This window comes from Momordica charantia, assembly GCF_013281855.1.
Source record: "Momordica charantia cultivar OHB3-1 chromosome 10 unlocalized genomic scaffold, Mcharantia_2.0 BLBB01000010.1, whole genome shotgun sequence".
Lineage (NCBI taxonomy): Eukaryota > Viridiplantae > Streptophyta > Magnoliopsida > Cucurbitales > Cucurbitaceae > Momordica > Momordica charantia.
This window is the reverse complement of record NW_028275158.1, coordinates 14,453,339-14,474,966: the sequence shown is the minus strand read 5'-3', so window position 1 is coordinate 14,474,966 and position 21,628 is coordinate 14,453,339. Positions and strand designations below refer to the sequence as shown.

Genomic DNA, 21,628 nt, shown 5'->3' with positions numbered 1-21,628 from the left:
CCCTTAACAACAGTCCAGTGATCATATCCTGGGTTAGATTGATACCTACTGACCATCCCTATTGCGTAGCAAATGTTAGGCCTAGTACATAACATAGCGTAGATCAGGCTGCCCACTACTGAAGCATAAGGTATGCGTCTCATATCCTCAACTTCTTGAGGTGTCTTTGGACATTGTTCCTTAGACAGATGAATTTCGTGCTTCAAAGGCAATAAGCCCTTCTTGGAATTCTGCATCGAATATCGAACAAGCATCTTGTCGATATAAGTTACTTGAGATAGGGCTAGCATTTTGTTCTTGCGATCCCTTAAAATTTGGATGCCAAAAACATACTGAGCTTCTCCCAAATCCTTTATTTGGAACTCAGTAGCTAGCCACTTCTTTATGTCAGTAAGGTATCCTACATCATTCCCAATGAGTAAGATATCATCCACATACAATACTAAGAAGGCTATTTTGTTTGTTGATGATTTTGTTGTATACACAAGGCTAATCAATATTTTGATCAAAACCATAAGATTTGATCACAGTATCAACCCTTATGTTCCAATATCGAGACGCTTGTTTCAATCCATATATGGACCATTTAAGCTTGCAAACCTTTTGCTCTTGACCTTGTGCTATGAACCCTCCGGGCTAAGACATATAAATACTTTCTTCAGGATTGCCATACTGAAAAGCAGTCTTAACGTCCATTTGTCAAATCTCGTAGTCATAATATGTGGCAATGAACAAAAGTATTCTTATGGACTTGTGCATAGCTATTGGGGAGAAAGTTTCTTCATAGTCCACCTCTTTCCTTTGTGTGTAGCCTTTTGCCACAAGCCTCGTCTTATAGGTTTATACCTTTCCTTCGGCATCTCGTTTTCTCTTATAGATCCATTTGCACCCTATAGGTCTTACCCTGTCGGGTTGGTCAACAAGTTCCCAAACGGAATTGAAGTACATAAACTCCATTTCCAAGTCCATGGCTTTGACCCATTTGTCCTTGTCCACATATTCCATTACCTGTTTATAGGTAATGGATCCTCGACGCCGTCATCAGGTGTGACAACCTAGGTGTCAGTTAAATCCACGTAGCGATCGGATTGTCACACAATCCTCCCACTACATCTAGGCACCCTCAACTCTTAAGGTGGATGTGACTGACGTGATGTACTGGCTTCATTGACAACTTTTGTTGAAGTGTCAGCTTGATCAACAACTCTTGTTGACGTGTTTGTAGCCTATTTGGAAATCTCGTTTATCACTACCTTAATTCGTGGTTTATGATCTCGAACGTAGTATTCTTCCAAGAAGGTGGCGTTTGTCGATACAAATACTCTGTTTTCTTGAGGATCGGAGAAGAGACCACCTCTCATCTCTTTAGGATAACCTACGAATAGACGTACTTTTGAACGAGACTCCAGTTTCTTTGGGTTAGTCACGAGCACGTGTGCCGAACATCCCCAAATTCGGAAGTGACATAAACTAGCTTTACGACGCTTCTATAGTTCAAAGGGTGTTTCAGAAACACTCTTCGATGGAACTACGTTCAAAATGTAAACCGTAGTCTCCACTCAGTAACTCCAAAACGAGTTAGGTAACTGAGTATAGCTCATCATTGATCGAACCATGTCTAACAGGGTTCTGCTTCTCCTTTCTGATACACCGTTATGTTGAGGTGGTCACTACAAGAAAAGTAGGCTAAATATACGGTATATATAATTAGCAACAATACATTCTATCGTTGCTAAATAACACTTTTAGCAACGATAAAGTAAATTAGTCTCCAAAAAAGTTATTTGTCATCCCGATGCGTTAAAGTGGCGTTGCTAAAATAGATATTAAGAGATGCTATATATTTACCGTTGATAAAAGAATATAGTATAAGTAAGAACATGACATATTTAACAATGATATCATTTACCATTGCTAAATATCTTTTAGAGATAGTAAAGTAAAATGAAAGTAAAATAATAAAACTTATCAAATTCAAACTCTTAAAAATGCAATAACATTTCCTAAAAAAGAAACTATTATATTTCAATATGTCTAATTCATAAAATTTAATTTTTGTTCAATATGATGATAGGTTTCTAAAACTATTTGCTCTTTTCCTTTTAAATTTATTTATTATAATTGTTTTGTTTTTTAATTTTCTGTAGATTTTACTTTTTTTATTGTTTTATTTTCTTAAATTTTTTTTACCAATGAATTAATTAAATAACAATAAAAAATTTAAAATAATTATTTTTTTCAATTGAATATGTCATCTTCCATAAATTAAGAAATTTGTAGCAAATGTTAAATCTATTTGTTCATTCTGAGTGAATAATTGTTTACTTTAAAATCGCGAAATTAAAGTTAATTTAAAATTTGAATGGTACTAATTGTTTAAGTAAATATTTTACTATATATTTTTTTTAAATTATAATAGATTTGCAATCTTTTATATATGTTCTCTTTTTATTGTTTTAAAATTTAGGTCGTGTTAAAAAAGAAAAAAATATTTATTTGTATTAAAGAAAAACCTTTATTTAATACGTATATTAATTTGTAAGATTTTCAATATAATTGCTTATTACTGATTTTATTGTTATAAAGTTTCAATTTTTAACAAAATTTACAACTTTTGGATGATCTTTATTCATCATATAATATTTTAATTAATAAGTAATTTCTAATAAGTAATTGTTTACTTAATTGTATCCTAAAATTATTCTAAGATATGATTTTAATGATTTTGAATGTATATTATGTACGAAGCTTGATGTATGCTCTAATTTTAACATCCCTAAATTTTATTTTTGTGTTAACCATTATGGGTGGCTTATTGGTTCAAAGTGACTAGCGCTAATTAAGAGGGAATGAGTTCAAATCTGTCCACATAAACCATATATTATCTTTGAAGTTGAAAATGATTTCAAACTATCTCACGTGTCACAACCTGTTGGAGGGAGATATATGTCAATTATAAGATAGCTAACTTAATCCATATAGGATAAAATTATATTAATATATAATTTTAAGCCTTTAATATCAATCCATCATGAGATAATTTCTTAAAAGTCAATATAAGTTTAGCTCATTAGATAATATATCTATTATAGTTCAAAAGGTTCATGATCTGGTCCTGCATTGGCAATTGTGTTGAATGAAAAATAAATCATTAAAAATGTTAATAAAATTTTAAAATTTAATGCATTGATATTAAATGTATAGATATTTTAATACTCAAATATTCCGTTACTGCAAATAGTTTGGTCCAAAAATTAAAACTTATACGTCCATCCTTGAAAGGCCGGTGAATTACACATTATAATTTTATAAAATAAATATAGAAAAAAAGAATAAGAACAATAACTTCAACAGTTTTCTAGGAGCAAATATAAAAATTATGAAAATGGATCCATAACATAAATGCAATATGTATTTTTAAAAAAATGTAACAACATTTTATCTTTTTTCAAATATAACATGAGGTGGACTATTTATGACTATGTTTTATATTATATTTAAGTTTCAAAATTTTAAATTTTTACTATATTAAAAAAAACATATATATATATATATATATATATATATATATTTTCGTACTATTTATGTAATTGCCTAAAAAATTAATGCAATTTACCTTTCTATATTTGTATTTTTTCCCTTTTAAAAAATATATAAAAAATAAAAATATTTTTTTAGTTAAAAGGAATCATTCCTATTATAGATATTAAAAAGAAAAATACTAAATTTTCACTTGTCTGATTTTCCGATTTTGACCTAAGAGTGTTCAACTCCATTACCTCCTAATTTTTAGTTCCCTCGTTACCTCCATTTCCTTCTTTCCCATCCTTTCTAATTTTTAGTCCCAAAAGTCTTCAAATTGCAAAAAGAGAAATTGGAATTGAGATTGGTTCTTGCTTTCTTTGAAATGTTGAGTCTTGTTTGATGTGCAATCCTACTGGTATGATGTGTTTCGTCTTGCTTTATTTTATTTTATTATTATTTTTTTGTTTCAAATTATAACCTCTCTTTTCTTTTGTTCTAACTACTGTATACCACCGTCCCTGGATTCTTAAAGTATTTCATATAAGAATACAAACCTTCACCAATTAGAGAAAAAGTAAAATGAATAATTATTTTATAGCCACACTAAGTGTTGGATGAAATGCTTCAATGTTCATGGGCTTTTAATGAGTAATTTTTATCCTCTTTCCATATCTTCTATTGGAATTTGATCCTCTCTGTTGCTATTTTCAGAGAAGACATAAAAGGCTACTAAAGATAGAGATATATCTAATAGTTTCCTTCTCTCTATTAGTTTATTCTAATTTACGACAAATAGTATTTTTATTTTTTCTACTCTCATAATTTCTTCTCTTGATTTGCTTTTTATTTTAGTTTTTCATTAGCAATGTTAACTCAATTTGTTGATTGGAGGAGAAAAAAGTATTATTTAGTTGTGTCAAAATTTTAGTATTAGGCTAGGGAAAAAGGAAAGAAGCTTGTGTTCATTTGCTAATTAATGTTAACTCAATTTGTTGATTCCAAAGGAAAAAAAGTACTATTTAGTTATGTCAAAATTTTATTATAATAGCTTAGGCTAAACTAAGGAAAGAGGAAAGAAATTTGTGTTTTTTTTATTGATTTCAAAACGTACAGCAAATTGGTTTATATGCTAGTTATGCTACATTACAAAATCATCTTTAGCAAAATAAGCACAAAGACTTAGTAACCATTAAGAAAATAAACTAAAGATAAAAATTCAATAGATCAAGTATGGAAACTAAAAAAAAGGTTCCATTTTACCAGGTGTGTAGAGGATTATTAAGGATAAGATTTGAGTAAAATTTCAAAGAGTGATAGCAATGGATTGCTATTATATTAAGGAAATGAGAACAAGAGGATTGCTTTCATTTGATTAAATTGAGGAGCTGCTCAAAAAGGAAATAACAGAGGATTGCTATCATTAGTTTTGGTTAAAATAAGCTAACAAGACAGTCTGTTAAGGATGGAAAATTGACAGAACATGGGGGCTATTTTAAGCTATTTTAATATTGAGCTCCTCTTTATGGATTTTAGTTAAACTGTTTCAAACTTATGCTTTGCCTTCTTCATGAATTTTAGTTAAGTTGTAGTAACCTTGAGTTTGCATTATTGATGAATTTTAGGTTATTTGTAAGTTTGTCTTCTCCAAGATTTTAGTAAGTTGTTTGGTTTTATTTCACAGATCTAGTCTTTTGGATCTCCAAATCCCTTCCTATAGATGTGGATAAATTGTCAACTAGAGAAAAAATGAGTTAGAATATGATACATTAAGTGAATACAATGATGATTCTGGAGATAAGATTTCAGAAAATGACTACGACACCGATATAGAATAATAATAGTATGGAAGTACATATTTATAGTTATATACATATAATAAACAATACGTAATTTTAATGATATCATTTATTAATATGTTTGTTATTATGTGTTGTAGATATAATGGGTGGACCAGGATCACCCAAATATACAAGGGGTGATCAGGTACATTTTTTATTATATATTTTGAAATTTTGAAATTTTGAAATTTTAAAACTTCAATATATTTTAAATATTTTAGAGCAACAAAAGAAAAAGAAGGTTGGAGGACGTACAAAAGGAATTGGACTAGATAAACATGTTCAAGTTCATGGTAGAAGACTACTTCATTGGACAAAAAATGAAGGTGCACTTTCGTCTGCAAACTCACAATCTTTCAATCGAGAGATAAACGTACAATGGGTGATGCACCTACACTCGATGGTTAATCAGGTACATTTTTTATTATATATTTTGAAATTTTGAAATTTTAGAACTTCAATGTATTTTAAATATTTTAGAGCAACAAAAGAAAAAGAAGGTTCGAGGACGTACAAAAGGAATTGGACTAGATAAACATGTTCAAGTTCATGATAGAATACCACTTCATTGGACAAAAAATGAAGGTGTTCTGCTGTAACGCCCCGCGTTCTCTGGCTAATTTACTTTAAGACTTAATCTGTCCCTTTGGATTTTCCCCTAAGCTCATAATTTAATTACTTGATTTTCTTTATATTTGGAGTTCTAACTTTGGGTAAATTAGATTTAAGTTTAATTTCGTTGGATTAAGATAAATTAACTTTTCGAACTTTTGATTAGATTCTTAATTAAATCTTAAATCCAAGGTTTTTGGAAATTTAAATTAATTTATTTTCTTTTTTGATTTAACTTTTTGGTTGCAGAGGTTAAATTAATTATTTTGTAGTTGGGTTACTAAAGTTTAATTTTGGGCCTTCTTTTATTGGGTTATTGGGCTTTCTAATTTTTCAAAACTAAATAAGTGAAAAAAAAATGTTGATAAAATAAAACAAATAAAAGAAAACAAGGAAATAACCCAAAAGTAACCCTAGGTCTCTTCTTTTCCATTCCATTCTCTTGTAGCCGCCATCCCCCCCTCCCCCCCGGAATTCCTTCTCCTCAGGCCACGTTCCGGCGACGATCCAAGAGAGCAACACCACCACTTGCATAGCAGCAGAAGATTCGACATGTTTGAACCAACCGTGGCGGCGATTGGAATTTTTCGACGACCCCCTTGCGACACTCACGGCTCTCCATCGTCGAATGCATTAGACGGCTTGGCTTCGTGTTTTTCTTGTCAGCTCCGGCGGTCTCGACTGCGGCTTATCTTTTCCACCGTGCTTCATTCACGACGGCGACATCACCACGGCGGCGCAACCCGTAGAGCAGCGACGCAATCTGTTTTCGTGGTGGCATGTCTTCGCCGAATTGCCCGATTCAACTTCTGTGACCGGCGACGCGATCCCTCCGACGACTTTAAACATCCTAGATTTGTGAAGTCCAGCAAGTTTCGTGGTGTTATTTTGTTCCGGCGACATTCGGAGTTGACCCATTCCTTTTCGGACTCGAATCGGAGTTCCCATCGTTTTTCTTCATCGGGCTAGCTAGCACAAGGCAATTGGAGCTTGGTTTTGGGCGCCTGAACATCCTCGGCGTCGACCCACTCCTAACCCAAGAGGTTTTAGGGTGAGTTAGTAGGTAACATATCACCTAAACTTAGTTTTGATGCAAGTTAAGTGTTTTTCAGTAGGATTCTAACCCAAAGATTGGTATCTTTTGTTTAGGTGTCGATTATTAAGGTGTTAGTGACGCGTTAGGACATTTGTGTAAGTAGTTCTTACTGGAGGGATTGGTTGTCGTGTGCTGATATGATATGGTTGTTTGCTCGTGTGCCCATGTGTGATATTTGCACGTTGCTTGTCGTTGTTATCATTTAGTAAACGTCATTGTTGATAAAATTGTTGATATATCTTGGGAAAATTATGTGGTTGTGTGAATCAATTGTAGCCAGGTAATTTTGGATGACCATGATTGAATTGTTGTTATGTTCTAATTGGTTTTCGTGAAATTTGTATACCAGTACTATAATCTGTTGTTTCGAAAGCATATTGAATATTTATGAGAAATCGGTTGTGTCTGATGTATGTTGGGTACTTATCAATTATATTTTGGTTAAGTTGTTGGTTGTGCCTTTCTGTGAACGATGCCTGTTGGAGCTGTTGGATCATGTTGGACTATTTTAGATTGATTGGCATTTACATATGATCATTTTGGTGTATCGCATATTGGACTGTTATGAGATTGTTGATGCATGAGGCATGACGTAGTAGCAAGTAGGACTCTTGTGAGAGTTTTGGGACAAAACAAAGTAAGTAGACAAGGGGCGTATGCGTGCGTTAATGTATGCTAAATGGACTCTAATGTGCTGGTTTTGTGGCGTTTAATGCTAATTTGTTACGTCATTGTGCTAAATAATTCTCGTTGTGTTGGTCGAAATACTTGGAGTAGTGTTGGATGTTTGTCGATGAAAATAGTGAGATTTTTGCTTTGCTAAACTGTTGAGTATTGTTGTGGTAATGTTTGTTGCCTGGATATGCATGAATTGTTCGGCGGGTTTTGTGGGTTATTATACTTAGTAATGCTTGTTGAATAATGATGTTGGATATTAAACATGATTGGGTTATTATCTCATTATTAGAAAGTTGTCTATGTTGTGGAAGCATGCTGGATTGTATTTGTGAGTTGAAAGATGCAGGGGTAGTGGCTTAAGAAAGTATATAGTAAGACTCTGGTGAGAGTTGGATTCTTGGAGAAAGTGAATGGGTGAGTGTCAGGGCCTCGGGTATAAATGGTCGGGGGCTGATACGTCACTAATTGGGTATCGAGGCCTCGGGTAAAAACGGTCGAGGGTCGATACACCAAATTGGATAAGGATGAGTGTCGAGGCCTCGGGTATAAATGGTCGAGGGTCGATGCGAGGAATCTTTTGAAAGGAACACCATTGGGGCCTTGGGTATAAATGGTCAAGGGCCAATAGATGGTGAAGTCATCGGGGCCTCAGATATAAATGGTCGAGGGCCGATGGAGCAGTGTCGGGGCTCTGGGTATAAATGGTCAGGGGCCGACTCTATTTGAAGGAGTTAACTATGGAAGGCTGGGATAGCTGTGATAAGCGTAGAGGTACTTGAGATGTTAGGGAGACTAGAGGTTGGTAGTTAATGTGTAAGGATGAGTTTGACATGAACGGTACATGTACGGTTAAACATTTGCATAAACTGCTTCTTGTGATATGTTTCTATTTATTCAAAGCTTGAGAGTTGTAATAAGCATGATATGTTGATTCTTTAATAAGCATTACACGTTGTTACCTTGATAAGTATGCTGTTTGTGCGTGACCCTTCAGATAAGGGCTGCTTATTGAGTACTGTGGTTGTACTCATCCCTCTTTTTTCCCTCCAGTTCGCAGGTATCGAGCTAGCTCTTGGGATGGTGATGGCGAGGAGGAGGCTTGATCGGAAAGACCATTAGCTATGCTGCGTGCAATTAATTTCTTTTAGTTAGGATAGTTGTGGCCATTTAATCTTGTAGTTGAGTTGGTAGTGGTTGGTTTTGTTTAGTTTTATTGTCTAAAGGATGTTGTAAGGTTGCCGATTCATTATTCTTTTAGAGCATTAATTTTGTTAGCCTCTTGAACTACGGGATTCTAATCTACTTAGGATATTTATGAATACATTTGTTTAAGTTGATCGTACTTGAATTAGTTTTTGCTTCATTGCCATTCGAGATGTTAATATTCATTTAGTGGATGGTTTATAGTTAGTACAGGTTTTCTTGAAGGGTTTGGTTAATGTGAAGTCGATATTAAATGGTTTATCTGTATAGGATGTGAGTTTCTCTTAAAACTTTAGTGTTGATGTTCTAATTGTTCAAGCTCTCGTGAGTGTTGTAAATCAGAGTAGCGCAGGAGAAGCGTGGTAGTTTTATTGCTTAGTATTGTTGTGAAGAAAATTCTCTTGTTTATGTGAAAATTTTAGGTAGACTTAGTAACGGTCCCTGTTTGGAAATGGTGAAATTCTTGGGGCGTTATATCTACAAACTCACAATCTTTCAATGAAGAGATAGGAACTCTTGTTCGTCTATTCATATCTCCAACATATAGTCATTGAGATGATGTGCCAATAGAACTCAAAGACAATGTGATTGAACGCTTATTGGTAAGACATGTAATTACGTAACATTTTTCATATTATAAATTAATTGACGTTTATTTTAACTAATTTTTTTTTTCATGAGTATAGGTGTATTTAGATGTTGATATCACACCAGAGCACATAACAGAATACATATTATCTATAATGAGTCTTAGACTTAAGCAATATCGATCAAAGCTAGATTCTTATCATAAGAAGTTTGACTCTCCTAGGAGGCAAGACAAAATCGACATCTATGTGTTGCTTCACAAGAAGAATGGGAAAATATGTGTACAAAATGGGAGACTCTTGAATGGAAGGTAAAAATTTAATAATGATATGTTGCAATTTTTAAATTAAAAATTTGATTCCTTATATTTTCTATTTATAAACAGAAATGGTCGAGAGGAATTGGTAAGAACTTTATACTATGATTATTTTTAGTTAATATTTATTTTAATTATATTTCGTAGTTGATGGCTAGAGAAATGAAACTGGAAAACCAGAATTATTTAAAGAAGCACATTACTCCACAGAAAGAGACGGGATAAATGAGGATGCTTAAATGAAATTCGTAAGTATGGATATATGTATAAATATGTATTATTTGTATACTTATTTAAGCAATACCATTTATTTATGTCATATTTTACTAGATTGTTTATTTTTGTATTTTAGAATAAAATGCAAGAAATGTTGGATGCTCTTATAGTAGATGATAAACAACCACTAACTAATGCATAAATATGAGAAATATAATTATAACAAAAGACTTGGTTTTGGACCTAAGCGAAGTTTTTCTAAAGTATCTGCATGTCTTCGACAGAATGAAAAGTTGCATGATGTTGTTGAATATCAACGAATAATCACTGAAACAACAGAAACAAAGCTACAAGAAACACGTGAAGAGTTGCTTCAGGCAGAGTTGAAAGATACCTAAACTCGTATACAAAAGTTGGAGGATATGTTTGGTCGTTTGTTTGATTGCGTTTAGAATTTTATTTTCTTACTTTTAGTTTGGCCTACCCTCTTTAAATACATTTCATAGCAGAACAACATAATTTATTATTGTTTTTTTTTTGTTTTGGTTGATTTTAATTAAATGAATTATTTGTGTTAGTTTTACTATTTGACAAAAATTAAATAGTTCTAGTTGAATTTAGAGGTTATTATTTTATTAATCTTAGAAATGTATGTTCAAAATAAAAATTAATATTTTTTTTAAAGTACACTGTTGCAAAAAATAAAAATAAAAAATGCTTTCAACGGCATTATTTTTGTCTTTAAGAACCACGTTTTTATAAATCATGATTCATATATTAAATAAAATTAAAATTGAATTAAAATGGTATCTTGAGAGACAAAATTATTTAGTCTCTAAAAAGATAGCTTTAGCAACGTTCTTTTTTCTTCTCTAAAAAACAACCTTCAACGACCTTAAATTTTAGTCTCTAACAAATTATTCAACAACCTTACAATTTCGTCTCAAAAAATAATATTAAGCAACACCAATTTTTCCTCTCTAAAGAATAGATTTAGAAACGATACTTTTGTCGTCTCTTAAATAAACATTCAACAAGCCTACTTTTTCGTCTCTAAAATCAACATTCAGCAACATTACTTTTTCGTCTCTAATACAATCATTCAACAACCACACTATTTCGTCTCCAAAAACATCATTGAGCAACTCCACTTTTTTGCCTCTGAAAAACAAAGTTAGAAACGATAATTTTGTCATCTCTAAATATCCCAATCAAAGACACCCTAATTAGACGTTGCTAAATAATTGTAATCAGATATGCTAGTAAAATGTTTCTCTAAAGATCAACAGAGAATAGCTTTTAGCAACGGCATAAGCAACGACGGTTTAGGTGTCTCTTATTACATACGACAACAATGAAGCTAATTATTAGAGGCGTTTCATGTGTGTTGCTAAAAGCATAATTTGTTGTAGTGTACCAGGGGCTTAGAATTAGGACGTGATCCATTTTCTATCATATAGTCCTAGAATCTCAAGTCCATATACTCTCCACCCCCATCAAATCGAAATGTTTTAATGATTTTACCTAATTGATTTTCAACTTCAGTGTTGTACTCCTTGAACTTTTCAAGGGCTACAGACTTGCTTGAATAATCATCTATAAAAGAGATGAAGTATTCATACCCTTCTCGAGCTTTAACATCTATCGGACCACAAATTTTTGAATGTATAAGTTCTAAGGGCTCATTAGCTCTGTAAGTTTTCCAGTAAAAGATCTTTTAGTCATCTTGCCTTCAAAACAATATTAACATAGTGGTAAATAATCGTCTTCTTACTCGATTAGAGGGCCATTCTTAACCAACCTCTCAATCCTATTGAGATTAATGTGACCTAATCTTAAGTGCCAAAGATAGGTATTTTCTTTGGGAGAAACTATTTGCCTTTTAGTTTGAGTTTTAGCATTTTTGAATAACTCAGTATTTAAAACTGCTTTAGTTGCGGTTCATCTTAGCACAAACAAGTTGTTTTCTAACTTGGCAGAACAAATGTTAACACCATTTTTGGAATTGAACACTTCATTCATAGAAAATGAAACATAGTACAATTGTTCTAATAGACAAGAAATAGAAATCAGGCTACTCTTAATTTTAGGAACAACATTGTAACGCCCCAGGATTTTATATATATCATCATAGGCAACGCTAAATAATTTACCTGACTAGCTTTAACTCTAAACACGCGATAAGCAACTCCCTGGGAAAATAATTTAAACGAAATAAAACTTCGACTCCCATACGTTCTGTCAGAAATACAAATGCCACAAACTGTCAGGACTTCGCCCTCCGTAGGCAATTTAAAAACAGAAACATCTCATATCCGCCTTAGTGGCAAAAATTCATAAATAAATAAAACAACCGTACACCTAAACTCCAACGACGACAGTGACGCGTTTACCAGCAACATCCATAACAAATAAAGTAGTTCTAAAGAATACAAAATTTCCTCCGCGGTTCACACCTAGCAATAACATAAATCTCAATGCTACTCGTACCCAACGACCCTTCCCTCTATCCTCACTAACTAAGCTAGTGATCCTTCCTCGGTCAAGCCCTCTCCACGTCATCACCGCGGTCGCCCCTGTTCGCACCTGAAAACATATAAGGGTAAAAAGGGGGGGTGAGTACATAAGGTACTCCGTAAGTAGCACTTCCTAACTAACACAAAAATCATGCTCATAGTCACGACATAAAGAATAAAGCGATAGCAAGGCAATCAAATAAGCAGTGAGAGATAGCAAACAATAACTAGACATTTACATACAACAACCATGCGTCGGAACTACCAAGACCACAACCCATGATTCACTAGCTCTTGTCTCATGGTACTAAACCTTCCTCTACACCCCCTGTGTTACTCCCCGCTTAACTTCTCGAGGCATGACGGCTCTTGACATTTATTCCCAAGTCACCGTACCCCCTCCTTTTCCAGTACTTGATGTTCGACCTTGCCATTTATTCCCAAGGACAAGCACCACTACTTCGCAAACACCACTCTACTTTTATCCCTCAAGCCTAACTCCTCGAGTCGCATTGACCCTTGATATTTATCCCCAAGGCCTCAATACTCCTCTACAGAGACTTGACGTTCGACCTTGCCATTTATTCCCAAGGCCTGAACTGTGCACCGGTCCTTGCCGTTTATTCCCAAGGTACCGATGACTTCCCAGCGTATTGGTCCTTGACATTTATCCCCAAGACCCCAATACACGTTTACAGAGATTTGACGTTCGGCCTTGTCATTTATTCCCAAGGCCACTACTCAGGGCTTTGAACCTCCAAGCGATTTATATGCATTTTTCCAGGTCAGAACACCCGTGGTTAACGGACTATCAACCCGTCCCTTTACCCTTCACCCTTCACCACTTCACTAACCCTTCCATGACCACCTACAAGTAAAACTCCCACATTCTAAATCACTACACCGTTTACAAGCAGGCCGTTCCACGTAATAAACAAAATACATCCAACAGCTCACAACCAGAGCAATATGAATGAAATTATCGGTATAACCATGCTAGCATTTCATTTACATCCCATTTGCAAAACGTCATGAGCCAGTTGCTTCTAACTACAACAGTTCAGAACCTACTAGTCACCTACAACAATAAGAACAGGAAGCATGTTTCCTCAAAAGTATTCAATAATAGAAGACGGCAACAAGATCGCTAGAAATCCACAAATCAAACTAACAAGCCCTACATGCTCATTTAAATGATTTTAACAAGAAAAAGAACAGCATCAAAACCATTCCGTTAACGCTAAATAACGCACGCACTCGCCCCCTGGTGCTACTTACACAACCACGTCTTTAAGTTTGCGTCGATCTCACACCTAAGCACCAAAAACAGAAAAATACAGCAATTTAAATGTACTGTTCAGCCTTCGAAAAACGACTCTACGAGGGTTCAAAGGGCTCATTACCGCAAAACGACTTCGTGTAGGTGTGGGTAAATTAGATCTAGCTTGCAAAGGTGTGGGTAGCGTAAATCGGGCTTCGAACGGATGAAGATAATCGCCGAACACCACCAAAACACTGCTGTCCACATTTTTGCAGCAGCGAAAAGTGCCCAAAACGACCTCCAACGGCTTCGTTTTGATGTCCGTTACTACAAAACAACTTCGGTTAGGTGTGGGTATTCCAAATCGATTTCGGTTGGATGTGGGTAATCCAAATCTAACTTCGAACAAATGTGGGTCAAAGAAAAGTTACCGGGTTTCACGGATCTAAGCTATTCGAGGTTATTAGGCTCGTTGGATCGGAGAAGGGACGCCGCGAAAACAGCCTCACGTGTATCGATGCCGCCTGCAGCAGCCCGAACGTCACGCGCCGCTGCTGCCCGTCGCACGCTGCCGCCGTCTGCCGCTGCCCAACGCCACGCGCCGCCGCTGCCCGTCGCACGCCGCTGCTGCCCGTTGCGCGCTGCCGCCGTCTGTCGCTGCCCGACGCCCGCGCCAGCTGCTGCCCGACGTCGCACCTGCTGCTGTCCCGTCATCGGTGCTGCTTCGTCGGAGAAAGAAATCCGGATGGGGGGGGGGCTGACGGCTTCAAACGAAAGGGAAGGGTGGAAGAAGATGAGGAAGGAGAACAAGATGGGCTAGGGTTGTTTTGTTTTAAATTTCCCTTTTTCTTTTGTTTTGCAACATAAACTCACTTGGGCTAGTTTCTTTTGTTTAAGGCCCATTTACCCAATCACTTCTTGTTAACAAAACCAATAATATAATTTCGTAGTTGGTCCAATGGCCTAGAGCAAGTGTCACATAGCGGAATCCGTACTAAACCATAACTTAATAAATACTACACGCTACTAACTCACCACTAACTCTGTAGCAATACACACTAGCCGAGATGCCACACTTAAATTAAATAAAGATCACTGATGAGTCAAATAAAATAAAAAAATAAAAAAATGAAATAAATAAATAAATCAATAAACAAAATCTATTTTGTTATAAAATTTTCCGGAACTCGGGGCAAGCTAACCTGAGTAACGCGGGGCGTTACAAACATATACAATATTTAATAAAATATATGATTTATTGTCTTAAAACAACATAAGCTCTCCTACTGCCACCGTTGAGACGACTTCTCCCATTTCGACCTTGAGAGTCATCTCTTCGGCTTCAAGCTCCCTCCAGGAACTAATTCCCTGAAATGAAGAACAAACATGGTTAGTGGCTCCTGAATCAAGTATCCAGGTAGAATAATCATTCTCGATTAAACAAGTTTCCAAACAAGTAAACCATATTTACTTTCGTTGGCTTTCTTCTTCTCGGTCAAGTATTTCAGGCAATTGCCCTTCCAATGCTCGTCCACGTAGCATTGAAACATTTTCCTTCTTTTGCAACCTTGGCCTTGCCTTTCTTGGCAGTGGCAGCAGCGGAGTCAAGTGGCAACGTTTGCCTCCCCTTCCTGTCCCTTCTTTTTCATAAGAGATTGGTAGGTTTGCAGCTGGTTTAAGAGCGTGGTAAGGGTGTACTCTAGCTTATTAATAACCGCATTGCTGCGGAATTGCAGGAAACTCTTTGGAATAGATTCCAGAATAGTGGTTAGGTACGATTTCCATTGTTTTTAGTTATTGCCGTTAAATTTTTCCGCAGCTAAGAGTGCAATTATCGAAGTAGACATGCTGAAAATAAAAACAAACCTATATTAGTTTCAAGCATTATCCTTTAAATCCAATTAAATTTTAGCAAAAGTAATTAAGCACCCTAACAAAATTGTTTTGCAACGATGCTTCAATGATTTAGAGCAACAACTACCGTAAAGCAGACAACTTTCACTGAATTGAGACGTTCTCAACTAAATCTTACACTAGAATAACTCTTATACCTATAATCATTAGTCACCGTTTATTCAGTCAGGAAATTATTAACTAGTTTAACAACTCCTCGTAAGTGTGACCACCATTTTCAAACCTGAGAGGTCCGCTTCAATAATCCCGCTATAAGGAAGGAAAATATTGGAGTCAAACCTAAGATACCCTTATCAATTTCTGGACTTTGCCTTGGTTTCGATTGCATACAATGGACCCTCCGTAGGGATGATCGCTCCAGGACGACACGCAGGTCATGTATAAAATCTCACGATACAAACTAATGGTGGAGAACGTAGGAAGCATTGTCACATGTCCTTCTCCCACTTAATATGAATACTATCTTTACTCACCTCGATATTGAACTATGCAAACACCGTTCGTAGGGAGGTTACACCCAGGGCAACACGAGGCCGAGCATGGAACTCATAGTGTGAATATTAAGGAGAAACGCGAGAGAAAAAAATGTTATATATACCTTGTATATCAAAAATATATATGATATATTACACATTCTCTTTTGCTCCCACTCAGTATTCTATGACTAGGGTATATTACTTAGGTAAGTGAATTTTTAGTCGGCCCAATATAACTATTTATATTGGAAGTTGTACATTAACGTTTTAGTTTATCAAATGTTTTAATAAACTAATGACATTATTGCATGCATATAAAATATTGAATAATTCAACCCCCAAGTCGGTTCCCAGGTAGAGATGTTCCTTACGGTCAGCTTAAATACCTCAACCTAGACAAAACCTTCCTTAGATAGGGTTCCCTCATAGACGATAATTTATATTTAGTCTTTTATTATTTGATTTTAAACCTAGTTACAACAAAATAAAATACTACCCCCTAATGAACGACCTGAAACAAGACCAGTAGTGCCCTTTGAAACATAAAATATAAATCACTATGACTCCTCGACAACTCAAAATAAAATAAAGTAAGATAAAAACAAAATAAAATAGATTATGTCATCATAAATTTAAATAAGTGTGTGGTAGAACCTCGAGAGTCGAGATTAAATTTAACCTAAGTAACGAGGGGCATTACATCGAATCTTTTCGAACATAGTTTTGAAGTGTCAGACTTATTCGACATTGACCCACTCTCAACCCAAGTGGTTTTAGCGTGAGCGTGTAGGTAACGACTCGCCTAAACATAGTGTCGATTCACTTTAGATGTTTCTAATCGGATTCTAACCTGAAACGTAATCTCTTTTGTTTTATGAACCTTTCGGCGAAGCTTAGGAGTGTTAGGTTCTTTGTTTATAAGTAGTTCTTACTTGAGGGGATTGTTTGTTGTATGCTGTTATGAATTGGTTGCTTGTGTGTGTGCCTTTAAATGTCATTTGCATGATTGTTTGAGATTGATGTTATCTTATAAATGATGTTGATGATATAATTGCTGAGTAAATGTAGTTGTGGGATATATTGTATTATGAGTGTAGAAATGTTGTGATGTGATCATGTTTGACCCAACACTCCAAAATGACACCTACACCAACAAGGAATAAGAACTTGAGGAAAGACCTCCCAAAACGAAAGAGGCTTCATTGGACACATTAACAAATTTTTACTATTTTGAAAGCCAATGAAGAACCTACTAGGGTTAAGAGGAAGCGTGGAGAAGAAGAGAGGTCAAGCTAGTGACCCCATTTCAAGGACAAGCCGATCGAGAGGCCACTCGCACGCAAGCACCGCCAGTCGCACGCCCTTGCGCGCGCGCCCCTATCGTGCACGCCAACGTGGCACTAACCTCACAGCACCCCTGCCATGTGCTCGTTGTTGCCAGCCCACGCCTATGCCAGCCGCCTCCGCCCGCTCACCAACGCCTCCTACACGCTCAAGCGCCCGCGCGCCCTGCCGCCACTCGCGCGCCTATGCCGCCACCCGCGTCCATGCCCGCGCGTGCCGTATGCTCTCCAACGCCCATACCGCGCATCACTAGCGCCGCTGCCGTCCAACGCCAACGCCCTGCCGCGCACGCCCAAGGCGCTTGCCCCAGCGCCCAGTTCGCATGCCACATGCCCAGTGTCACAACCATACTAGTAGAGAGTAGGTTGTGACGCCCACATAGTGGACAAGTGGTGGCGACATGCATATGTCGCCCGTCGGGCCATGTTGAGGGCCGAGAGAGAAGTGCCATGATACGACCAAGGAGGATGGTGCATCACCTATCACACCCCATGGATGTACTCAAGAATGCCTAGAGAAGGCATATGCAGAATGCAAGGCGAAGGCGATGTCAGTGGTGTCGGTGACAAGCTCAGCGGGGGCCAGTTGGGACCCCGGGCCACGACCCTAAAAGTCGGGGTTCCGTCGAGAGTTTGGACGAGCGACTTTAGAGTTAGATGCATATAAGTGAGATATGCAAGCACGCCAAGTTTCGTGTCAATCGGAGTTCAGACGTGCGCTCTACGTTGGCGAGTGACTCCTCGCCACTTTGCACGTACACGCCTGCCAGACCAAGAATGCCTTAGAATGTACCATAGGGGGAGGCATGGTGTCAGCTCTCCACCACCCCTGGGCCCTGTGGCCTAAGTGAGCTACCCCATGACACATGCGTGTGTCATGGCGTGGGCGAGCGTTGCAAGACCAAGGTCTTGGACGTCTTCCTTTGAGAATGGGAATCTCAAGGTCAGTGTCGGACGGCACGGGTGTGCTGGCATTGCGCCTCGTCCCATGGGCTGGAGGTTGCACATAGGGGCCATTATGCGGTACGGTATGCTCGAACGACAAGGCACGGTCGCGGGAGTCGACGTGCCACGATTATGTCCTGATGGATGGATGTCCGAAAGGTCCCGATCATAAATACAAGTACATGGGTCGGTTCTCGGTATGTGTGCCCAAGAGTTCAGCGAAGCTCGATGACATCCCGATGCTCGGGGTGGCATCCTACAGTACCGGTGGGCACCCGGTAAGTGAGAAAAAGCTAGTCTTGGCCCGGTAAGCGGCAAGACTCATCCCGGTTGCCAAGTTTAGTCATTCCTTGTCCGGATCTCGGCAGGAATCATCCCGGCAGTACCCGGTAAGGCCGTTTAGCCCGTTATTGACTAGTTTCTCGGCAGAAATGGTCCTAGAGACGTCTGATGGGTCCGATAAGCTAGTTTTGACATAGTTAAGCGGCAGGATGTCCCGATTGTACCCGGTTGGCGTTTTAAGCTCGTTCTGACCTCGTTATGTGTCAGAACTCATCCCGGTAAAGTCCTGGCTCATTGTAGGAGCGGGACGACCGAGTGGCCGAGAGCCAAGATGGTTGGAAAAGTGAAATGAAGCTGAGTCGAGGAAGAAAGAACCTCGCCTAATGTCCGACGAAGCCACAAAGGGGCTCGAAAAGTGGATTGGGGCTAGAGTTCCTCGTAAGGCTGGCCATGGTCGAGCTTAGATCATGGCGCCGCGCGGTTGAAAAATGTACGACCGTGACACCCAGCGTGCCCCACATCGACGCCCATGCGCGAGCGCCACCCGTGCCAGCCCTACTCCCGCGCGCGCCAGCCATGCCTTGCCCCCCACTCCTCCCAAATAAGGAATGCCTCTCCTTATGATTTTGGTTTATTCAAGGACAAGACGATCGAGAGGCCACTCGCACGCAAGCACCGCCAGTCGCACGCCCTTGTGCGTGTGCCCCTATCGTGCACGCCAACATGGCACTAACCTCACAGCACCCCTGCCATGCGCCCGTTGTTGCCAGCCCACGCCTATGCCAGCCGCCTCCGCCTGCTCACCAACGCCCCCTACACGATCAAGCACCCACGCGCCCTGCCGCCACTCGCGCGCCTGTGCCGCCACCAGCGTCCATGCCCACGCGCGCCGGATGCTCTCCAACGCCCCTGCCGCGCATCACCAGCGCCGCTGCCCTCCAACGCTAGCGCCCTGCCGCACACGCCCAGTGCCCATCGTGCTTGCCCCAGTGCCCAATGCCCATGCCATATGCCCAGCGTGCCCCACTTCGATGCCCATGCGCGCGCGCCACCCGTGCCAGCCTTACTCCCGCGCGCGCCAGCCATGCCTTGCCGCCCACTCCTCCCAAATAAGGAATGCCTCTCCTTATGATTTTGGTTTATTCAAAGACAGGCTGATCGATAGGCCACTCGCACGCAAGCACCGCCAGTCGCACGCCCTTGCGCGCGCGCCCCTATCGTGCACGCCAACGTGGCACTAACCTCACAACGCCCCTGCCATGCGCCCGTTGTTGCCAGCCCACGCCTATGTCAGCCGCTTCCGCCCGCTCACCAATGCCCCCTACACGCTCAAGCGCCTGCGCGCCCTGCCGCCACTCGCGCGCCTATGCCGCCACCAGCGTCCATGCCCGCGCGCGCCGCATGCTCTCTAACGCCCCTGCCACGCATCACCAGCGCCATTGCCGTCCAACGCCAGTGCCCTGCCGCGCACGCCCAGCGCGCTTGCCCCAACGCCCAGTGCCCATACCACATGCCCAGCGCGCCCCACTTCGATGCCCATGCGTGCGCGCCACCCGTGCCAGCCCTACTCCCGCGCGCGCTAGCAATGCCTTGCCGCCCACTCCTCCCAAATAAGGAATGCCTCTCCTTATGATTTTGGTTTATTATTGGGAGATTTGATTTAGGATTTACTTTTGATTTATTGTTTTATTTATCAAATTTAAATTTCATCTTTAGGCAAGTTTTAGACATTTTAGGAATTTATCAATTTAAATTTTCTTTTTAATTTTGTTATTTTCCTTAAAAGGCTAAGGGCCTTGGCCTATAAATAGGCTTGTACCCTTCCATTGTAACACACCTTAGAATTTTCGAATTGAATAAAATAGAGTGAGTATTTTCTCTCAATTGCTTTGTGCAAACCCCACCCCCCCAAATCTGGTTGAACTTAGGCCTTCGTGTTTGAACCCTTTAGAGCATACTTGTTTAATTGGTCATCAAACTCGTTGAGTGTTTCCGGCCTCAAGCATAGTGAGTATTCTGTCTGCTCAAGGTAACAACTGCAAAGTAATCCCCCAAACTCTTACCCTTTCGAGTTGAACAATCTCTACTATTGGATTCAAATGGCTTGTGGCTCGAGTAGCTCAATACACTTGGGTTGTCGCATATCATTTGGTATCAGAGCTTATGCTCTAGACCGGGATATATGTTTATTTTATGTCTTTAAGTTCTTGTCATTGTCTTTACATTCCTTTATTAAAAAATCTCATAAAAAGTTCCACTGTTCTTGTCTTCCACGTGCCATCGATCTATCATTCTTGCAAGAGAATTTCTGATTTCGAAGATTTCATTAAAGTGTTCAAAACTTGTTTGTTTGTGTTCTACACTTCAAAATCTTTCCAACAAACCAAGTTTCACTTTAATCCGAGCTCTATAGCCAAAGTTATCAACTATTCTTCGAACCCCAGAAATTGAGAGAAACCTGCAGAGAGCATAAAACCCAGACCCGACTTCTAAAATCCATAACTTTTTGCTAAGAATTCTAAATTGAGTGAAACCTGTGTCATTCGAAATATCTATGTGTTAACTTTATATAGAGCTAAGAATCAATAATTTTAGATAAATGGTTTGGAAGTTATCATTTTTTCGAAAACACTGTGTAATCTGGAAATCTTGCAGACACCGAAGAAACAGTGTCCCAAATTCGACGAATGATATCTTGCTTACCTTTTTGCTCAATATAGTCACATCAAGTACCAAATTAAAGATCTTTGAAAGAGCTTTCCAGGAACATATAGATCGTCATCAACGGAGGTCTGTGGCCAAAGTTATCGATGAAAGAA

At 38.6% G+C, this 21,628-nt stretch overlaps 2 long non-coding RNA genes across 3 annotated transcripts; one reads left to right on the top strand and one right to left on the bottom strand.

The window, feature by feature from the left end:
• Window positions 1-6,350: 6,350 nt before the first annotated feature.
• On the top strand, window positions 6,351-9,091 carry LOC148208630 (uncharacterized). Of its 2 annotated transcripts, XR_015787036.1 has the most exons (3): window positions 6,382-7,026; window positions 7,125-7,166; window positions 8,800-9,091. It is a non-coding gene; the product is annotated as an uncharacterized LOC148208630 (long non-coding RNA). The 2 variants fall into 2 exon arrangements; XR_015787037.1 differs by lacking the exon at window positions 7,125-7,166 and having other exon boundaries at window positions 6,351-7,026.
• Window positions 9,092-12,264: 3,173 nt separating this feature from the next.
• LOC148208629 (uncharacterized) lies at window positions 12,265-14,566 on the bottom strand. Its single transcript, XR_015788454.1, has 4 exons — window positions 14,281-14,566; window positions 13,992-14,176; window positions 13,867-13,901; window positions 12,265-12,658 (listed from the first exon to the last, which is right to left on the bottom strand). It is a non-coding gene; the product is annotated as an uncharacterized LOC148208629 (long non-coding RNA).
• Between the last annotated feature and the right edge of the window lie 7,062 nt (window positions 14,567-21,628).